The sequence below is a fragment of the Loxodonta africana genome, chromosome 1, assembly GCF_030014295.1.
Source record: "Loxodonta africana isolate mLoxAfr1 chromosome 1, mLoxAfr1.hap2, whole genome shotgun sequence".
NCBI classification, from domain to species: domain Eukaryota; kingdom Metazoa; phylum Chordata; class Mammalia; order Proboscidea; family Elephantidae; genus Loxodonta; species Loxodonta africana.
This window is the reverse complement of record NC_087342.1, coordinates 6,682,251-6,691,240: the sequence shown is the minus strand read 5'-3', so window position 1 is coordinate 6,691,240 and position 8,990 is coordinate 6,682,251. Positions and strand designations below refer to the sequence as shown.

At 40.5% G+C, this 8,990-nt stretch overlaps 1 non-coding gene across 1 annotated transcript; it reads right to left on the bottom strand.

Annotated features, from left to right (window-relative positions):
* Positions 1 to 5,496: 5,496 nt before the first annotated feature.
* Positions 5,497 to 5,603, bottom strand: LOC111751453 (U6 spliceosomal RNA). Its single transcript, XR_002786572.1, has one exon. It is a non-coding gene; the product is annotated as a U6 spliceosomal RNA (small nuclear RNA).
* Positions 5,604 to 8,990: the final 3,387 nt, after the last annotated feature.

The following is an 8,990-nucleotide window of genomic DNA, read 5'->3' as shown; positions in this document are numbered from 1 at the left end:
GATTATTTTCTAGTTGCTATGAATACTGATCACATTTATTCAGGTGGGAAATGCAGGTAGAGCACGAAAATATTGAAGACCTGGGGTATCTCTGTACCAATGTCATATTTTAAAAACAGAGCATTGGTTTGAAATCTTGATGCTGAAATCACAAGGCAGACTCTTAAAATATCAACTGTCTTTGGCTGAATCCTTTTTAAAGAAATGACTCCCAGCTTTCCATGTTTATGAACCCTTCATGGACAGTCACAGCAACTTATTTTCCTGGCTTCAGTCCATCTCTTTGAGTTCCCCACTTTTATGTGCATCTCACTCAAACCAAATTAAATGTGCAGCTTGGCAAGGCCTAGGAATGCCTATTGATGAGGTAACACTGCCACCTAGCATCTGAAAAGGGATTTTTGTTTGCCTTCTAGCAAGAGAATCCCAATTCCTCCCTCTCTAGGCATCAGTGCCGAACTCCTACCTTGAAAAGAACTTGTTTACGGTTAATTAGCATTGCAGGTGAAGAGCTTCTCATTTTTATATCAACATTTCGTCGTGCTGTGCTAAATGTTTGGAGTGTCCGTTGCTGGAAAGTGCCAGAGAGAAGTCGGGACAGCTGTGTGTTCATGTGTCTGCTGTGCCTGCACGTATGTTCCACTTCAGAGATGGAGTGAAGAAGAGGGAGGGATGGAGACTGCAGAGGAAAGAAATAACACGCAGCTAGATCTGTGTGGGAGGCAGAAACAAATCACCTAAGAATGGACTAGTTGGCAGGAGTGACAGGCGGGACAGAGAGGATGTAGGGAAACGGTATGGAAAGAACAGGAGGGAGAATGGCATAGGCAGGTAAAGGGAAGGATAATATAAATATATGAGTCCTATGTGCTCAAAGGAAACCCTCGTGGTGTAGTGGTTAAGTGCTAGGGCTGCTAAGCAAAAGATCTGCAGTTCGAATCCACCAGATGCTCCGTAGAAACTGTGGGGCAGTTCTGTTCTGTCCTATAGGGTCGCTGTGAGTTGGAATTGACTCAACAGCAATGGGTTTACGTGCTCTAAAGAGGCAGAACAGTTTTAGGACCTCTCTTTTCTCAAAAAAAAATTTTTTTTTCTTTTCTCGGCAAAGACTCACTGCAAACTTTCTAGCCTTACTGTCTAGAACCAGCATTTCTAGATCAAAAACTGCTTTATTGTCATTTTTTCTTTCTTTTTTTTTCTTTTTCCTGATGTGTACTTCTTGGGTTTGAACACAGTGTTTTGTGTGCTTCATTAGTTTTTCGTGTGTATAATGCATGAATGGTCGATAGATGTTCCGGTTCAGTTATTATTAAACTTAGCTAAAGGGACCAGGGGCTTCCAAATTGCAAGCTGAAAGTACCTGTACTTAGAATTGTACAGAGGTCGCAAAAACGTGCCCCTTGTGTGTCTAGGTTCCTTGCAAAGGCTTGTCAAAAAGCAGATCTCACACCATACTTTGAGCTGGGTTTGAGAACACTGTTTTTCCCGCCTGCCCTCTGCAGGGACAGTTTGATGTTCAAAAGCCTTTAAAGGTGTGTTTTAGGGAAATGTTTATACATCTGAAAGAAAGTGCCCAGGTCCTGATACCACTAACAACCGCACACCAAATTTCGGTTTGTCACTGTCTGACTTTTCCTTCCTGGGAAGCTGCCTTTCTCCTTTTCTACACTTTCCAGAGCCAACAATTACTCCGATCACCTTGACATTTGCATCTCCCGCTTCTCATAATGAGTGCGTTTGGCACTATGCATCAAGGACAACTACCAAGGAAGAACTGGATCTACTCCAAAGACCTGACAAAGTCTCATATAAAAGGTCAGGTACATAATTTCGGGAAGCCAAGTCATCTAGCTGTCGCTATTGCCCACACCAACTATTCTTTCCCTTCTCTTCCTATGACTGACTGTCCTTGGATGTCTCCACCTGTTCTTCTGGGATACTGTATTTTCAATTTCCGAGCAAATAGGTCAGCACTCAACTGTCCTAAACCTTGAGAAAACCATTAGCCAAATCAAATGCAGAACAATCCTTTTCATCAGGTCATTCCACACTACTTTCTTCTTTCAATAGGCTCTGTCCACTTGTGTTATCTTTTTTTCTTTTCTTTCTTTCACTCAGCCTTCCGCCTTGGGGTAGCATCAGCTCACCCAAAGTGGCTGTTAAGCACTCAGAAGTACAACTGTGTGCCCCATGTTCCTGCCCTGTTGTGCTACCCAAGGCTTACTGCATTAGAAACAAGCCCTTCTCCACAAGAGCCTTTCCTCCTTCATTTCTGGATTCTCTGTGTGAGACTTTCACGGGAACCCAAGCTCCTGAAACCCTGAGCTGCAGCAAGAACCAGCTGGCAGCAGAGTGGTGCTGAGCAGCGCAGTAGTAAGAATTAAAACCATTCATCTTCTTTCTTTCTATTGTCAGCCATGGGAGAACTGAGTGGAAAAGTTATGAATTACAGCACATCCAAGGCAAGCACAGAGGAAAGTGAGAAGTTTGGGGATGTAGGATGGTAGTGATGCAGGTTAAGACATGAGTCAGAGTTCTCTACCTTTTTGGCGATTCTGTACGTGCAATTTATGCTTCATTTAGATAAGTGTATTCCATGATTTGGGTCAGGTATTATAGCAAGATGAACTGCTTTCTGAACAGCGCTATGTAGATTTAACCCTTTACAAAATGATTTAGACTCCTAATTGTGTTGATTGAATCTGTTGATTTTTTAAGAAGGTTTTTTTTTAATGTAAATTAAAGTTTCAGATCTTTCAGGAGGTTTTTAGTACTTTGGATTTTGGGTAAAAAATAAATAAAAAATCTACTAGCCCTCTCACTCTCTAACTCCCATCCCTAATGCTCTCAGAATTCTAAACACCGTGTGTCTCAGTGCCTGTGGATTTCTCAGACCATAAAATGTTTATAGTTGAGCTCCTCTCAGTGAAGTGTGTGTCTGTTATGAAAAAAAAAAAAAGAGGTTGCTAGTTGGAGCTGGAAATTTACAGCCGACACAAGCAGAAAGGCACATTGGCGTGGATCACGCTAGGACACAATGCTTTTCAAATTGAATTACTCTAATGAACTGTTTAGAATGATCAGGACCTAAAGCAATACAGAATTCATGGAGAAAACCTTCAAAGATTATTTTGTACATGGTACTAAAAAAAAAAAAAAAAAGAAAGAAAGAAACAAAAGAACCCACTGAGATCGAGTTGAATTTGACTCATAATGACCCCACAGGACAGAGTAGAACTGCCCCATAGGGTTTCCAATACTGTAAATCTTTAGGAAAGCAGACTGCCACATCTTTCTCCCATGGAATGGCTGGTGGATTTGAACTGCTGACCTTTCAGTTAACAGCTGAGTGCTTTAATCACTGCACCAACATGGCTCCATGATACTAAAACCAAGGGTTTAATCGTTTTCGCCAATCTTATCCAGACAGCAGAATCTATTCTGAAATATTAAATAGGATAGGCCTTACAGTGTCAGTTTTAGAATGCCTTTTTAAAAACTTACCTGTTACACCTTTTTAAAGGGGACATCTGTAAGCATAGAACATAAAATTGAAGTATAATTTAAGCATCAAGATTTAATAGTGGGTACTTCTTTTTTTAATTTTAATTTTTTAAGTGAAAGTTTACAAATCAAGTCGGACTCTCATACAAAAATTTACAAACAGCTTGCTATATACTCCTAGTTGCTCTCCCCCTAATGAGACAGCACACTCCTTCCCTCTACTCTCTCTTTTCATCCCCCTTTGGCCAGCTTCTGACCCCCTCTACTAGCTCATCTCCCTTTCAGACAGGAAATGCCAAAATAGTCTCATGAGTCTACTTGATCCAAGAAGCTCATTCTTTACCAGTGTCATTGTCTATCCCATAGTCCAGTCCAGTCCCTGTCTGAAGAGTTGGCTTTGGGAATGGTTCCTGTTTTGGGTGAACAGAAGGTCTGGGGACCATGACCTCCCGGGTCATTCTAGTCTCAGTCAGACCATTAAATCTGGTCTTTTTGCATCCCACTGCTCTTCTGCTCCCTCAGGGGTTCTTTGTTGTGTTCCCTGTCAGGACAGTGATCAGTTGTAGCTGGGCACCATTCTGGTCTCATGCTGATGTAAAAACCAAAAAACCAAACCCACTGCTGTCAAGTTGATTCCGACTCATAGCAACCCTATAGCTACCCTATAGGACAGAGTAGAACTGCCCCATCGAGTTTCCAAGGAGCGCCTCGTGGATTTGAACTGCCAAACTCTTGGTCAGCAGCCGTAGCACTTAACCACTACACCACCAGGGTTTCCAGGCTGATGTAGTCTCTGGTTCATGTGGTGCTTTCTGCCTCTTGGGCTGATAAAAAACCTTGTGCCTTTGATGCTCTTCATTCTCCTTTGGTGCAGGTGGGTTGAGACCAATTGACTCATCTTAGATGGCCACTTGCTAGAGTTTAAGACCCCAGATACCACTCTCCAAACTGGAATGCAGAATGTTTTCTTAACAGATTTTATTACGCCAATTGACTTAGATGTCCCCTGAAACCATGGTCCCCAAACCCCTGCCCCTGCTACGCTGGCCTTTGAAGATTTCAGTTTATTCAGGAAACTTCTTTGTTTTTGGTTTAGTCCAATTGTGCTGACCTCGTCTGTATTGTGTGTTGTCTTTTCCTTCACCTAAAATAGTTCTTATCTACTATCTAATTAGTGAAAAACCCTCTCCCTCTCTCTCTTCCTCCCCCCTCTCGTAACCATCAAAGAATATTCCCTTCTCTGTTTAAACTATTTCTCGAGTTCTTATAATAGTGGTCTTATACAATATTTGTCCTTTTGCAGCTGACTAATTTCATCCAGCATAATGCCTTACAGATTCCTCCATGTTATAAAATGTTTCACGGATTCATCATTGCTCTTTATCAATGCATAATATTCCATTGTGTGAATATACCATAATTTATTTACCCATTTGTCCATCCATGGGCACCTTGGTTGCTTCCATCTTTTTGCTATTGTAAATAGTGCTGCAATGAACATGAGTGTGCATATATCTATCTGCTCGTGTAAAGGCTCTTATTTCTCTAGGATATTTTCCAAGGAGTGGGATTGCTGGATCTTATACTAGCTCTATTTCTAGTTTTTTAAGGAAGTGCCAAATCAATTTCCAAAGTGGTTGTACAATTTTACATCCCCACCAGTAGTGTATGTGTTCTAGTCTCTCCACAACCTTTCCAACATTTCTTATTTTCTGTTTTTTGGATTAATGCCAGCCTTGTTGGGGTGAGATGGTATCCCATTGTAGTTTTGATTTGCATCTCTGTAATGATCGTAAGCATTTCTTCATGTATCTGTTAGCAGCCAGAATATTTTCTTCAGTGAAATGCCTGTTCATAGCCTTTGCCCATTTTTTAATTGGGTTATTTGTCTTTTTGTAGTCAAGTTTTGCAGTATTATGTAGATTTTAGAGATCAGACGCTGATCGGAAATGTCGTAGCTAAAAGCTTTTTCCAAGCCTATGGGTAATCTTTAAAAATATGGAAAGCTTCACAAATTTGCATGTCATCCTTGTGTAGCGGCTATGCTAATCTTCTCTGTATCGTTCCAATTTTAATATATGTGCTGCCGAAGTAAGCATGTGGGTACGTTCTTTATTTAAGCCTCTTAATGCTCCTGAGTTTGCTTTTCCTAATCTATGAAATGGAATGAAGTTACTTTCAAATCCTTAGTTACATGCAATTATAGATATTTATGTTCTTTCCTGCCATTTAGTTACGTTTCTCGCATCAACCTCATTCTTTATAACATATGCATATATAGCACTTTTTAAACGCAGATGGCACAGTCTCTACAGCTATAGAATGAAGGTAGTATTTATCTCAGAATTTCTATAGCTCTGATTACCTAAATACACTAATAGAAAAATTAGGCTAAGAACAAAACAGTAACTAAGCAAGATATTCTCATCGTCACGCTGAGTATTGAAATTCCAGGAAACTTATTAAGCAACCTACAATTACTTGGGAAAGGGCAAAAAAAAGTGAGCATAAAAGATTATCTTTTACATGTTTTAAACCTTTGCCACAATATTTACTAAAAGGTAAACCTCAGAAAACAAGCAAATATAAAGGTCCCTGGGTAACATATACATTTTGCACTCATGTGGTAAGCTGAAAGATTGGAGGTTCAAACCTACCTAGTGACTCTTGGGAGAAAAAGTCCTGAAGATAAGCTTCTATAAAGATTAAAAAAAAACAAACAAAAAAAAAGACCATTGCCATAGAGTCCATTCCAACTCATAGTTACAGTATAGGACAGTAGAACTGGCTCATATGATTTGTTTCCAAGGCTGTAATTTTTTTTTTTAATTGTACTTTAGGTGAAAATTTACAGTTCAAGGTAATTTCTCATACAAAAATTTATACACATATTGTTATGTGACCCTAGTTGTAATCCCTATAATGTGACAGCACACTCCCCTTTTCCACACCTAGTTTCCCTTGTCCATTCAACCAGCTCCTGTCCTTTCCTGTCTTCTCATTCAGCCTCTGGACAGGAGCTGCTCATTTAGTCTCATGTATCTTATCTACTTGAAGAAAACACTGGTGGTGTAGTGGTTAAGTGCTATGGCTGCTAACCAAAAGGTTGGTAGTTCAAATCTACCAGGAGCTCCTTGGAAATTCTATGAGGCAGTTCTACTCTGTCCTGTAGGGTCGCTATGAGTTGGAATTGATTTAAAGGCAACAGGTTACAGTTTTTACAGTTTATCTACTTGAACTAAGAAGCACACTCTTCATGAATATTATTTTATGTTTTATAATCCAGTCTAATTTTTGTCTGAAGAGTTGGCTTCAGGAATGTTTTTAGTTATAGCTTAACAGAGAGTCTGGGGGCATGTCTTCAGGGGCTCCTCTAGTCTCAGACCATTAAGTCTGGTCTTTTTACATGAATTTGAGTTCTGCACCACATTTTTCTCCTGCTCCATCTGAGACTCCCTGTTGTGTTCCCTGTCAGGGTGGTCATTGGTGATAGCTGGGCACCATCTATTTCTTCTGGTCTCAGGCTGATGCAGTCTCTGGTTTATGTGGCCCTTTTGTCTCTTGGAATAATGTTTCCCTTGTGTCTTTGGTGTTCTTCATTCTCTTTTGCCCTGTGTAGTTTGGGACCAATTGATGCGTCTTAGATGACTGTTCACAAGCTTTTAAGACCCCAGACACCATTCACCAGAGTGGGATGCAGAACATTTTCTTAATAAAATTTGTTATCTCAGTTGGCCTAGGTGTCCCCCAAAACCATGGTCCCCAGGCCCCCACCCCTGCTACTCTGTCCCTTGAAGTATTTGGTTGTATTCAGGAAACTCCTTAGCTTTGGTTTTAGTCTAGTTGTGCTGACTTCCCCTGTATTGTGTGTTGTCCTTCCCTTCACCTAAGATAATTTCTGCCTACTACCTTTACTACCTAGTTAGTGAATTACCTTCTCCCTCCCTCCCCACCCTCATAACCATTAACGTTTTCTTCTGTGTTTAAACCTTTTCTGAGTTCTTATAATAGTGGTCTCATGCAATATTTGTCCTTTTGCCACTGACTCATTTCACTCAGCATAATGCCTTCCAGATTCATTCATGTCGTGAGATGTTTCGTGAATTCATCATTGTTTTTATCATTGAGTAGTATTCCATTATGTAAATATACCATAATTTGTTTATCCATTTATCTGTTAATGGGCACCTAGGTTGTTTCTGTCTTTTTGCTATTGTGAACAGTGCTGTAATGAACGTGGTTGCACATATACCTATTCTTGTAAAGGCTCTTTTTTCTCTAGGATATATTCCAAGGAGTGGTATTGCTGGATCATATGGTAGTTCTATTTCTAGCTTCTTAAGGAAGTGCCAAATTGATTTCCAAAGTGGTTGTAGCATTTTACATTTCCACCAGCAGTGTATAAGTGTTCCAGTCTCTCCACAAACTGTCCAACATTTATTATTGTTTTTTGGATTAATACTAGCCTTGTTGGGGCGAGATCGTATCTCATTGTAGTTTTGATGTACATTTCTCTAATGGCTAATGATCTTGAGCATTTCCTCATATATCTGTTAGCCACCAAGGCTATAAATCTTTACAGAAACAGACTGCCACATTTTTCTCCCATGGAGCCGCTGGTAGGTTCAAACCACCCACTTTTTGGTTGGCAGCTGACCACTTAACTACTGCACCACCAGGGTTCCCCATAAAGATTGCAGTCAAGAAAACTGTATGGAGCAGTTCTACTTTGAAACACACAGGGTTGACATGAGTCAGCATCTACTTGACAGCATGAGACAACAATAACAACAGCCAGGCTCATTTTATAAGCCACCTCAAATACTCACACGTTTCTTGCTTTCTGGCTGGAGCAGTACTGGGAGACAGTCGTCCATGGATCTCTCCTAATTCTGTATATCTTGTAAGCAGAGATACTGACTGCCTTTGTTCCAGAGGTATGGGTAGTATCTCTCTCCAGAGAAAAAAGCAGGTTTTTTTTTTACCGTCCAGGCCCTAGATGGTACAAATGGTTAAGTGCTGGACTACTGGCCTAAAGGTTGGTGGTTTGAACTCACCGAGAGGCAGCTCGGAAGACAGCCTTGAAAATCTGCTTCTGAAGGGTCACAGCCTTGAAGACCCTATGAAGCAGTCCTACTCTGAACTCATGGGATTGCCATGAGTCAAAATGGATTTGACTGCAACTAATAACAACATAAGATAATGTCTCCCTCCAGGGCAAAGGCTGGGCAAGCTTAATGCCCATTATAAAAGATTCAAGTTCCCCAAGCTTCAGGTTCCTCACATTCCCTTGAAATGCAACCTGGTGTGTTTCAAGTATAACCAGGCTCTTAAGTCACCCTGTGGGAATTGGTGTTTAGGGAACTGGCACAAATGCTGATCCTCTAGTTTATGCTATTACTGTGAGTAAGAAAGTCTTTCTTTCTTACTCAGTGATCTGTTTTCTGCCAGCATCCATGAAACTGAGACAGACTAACTTGTTAGCT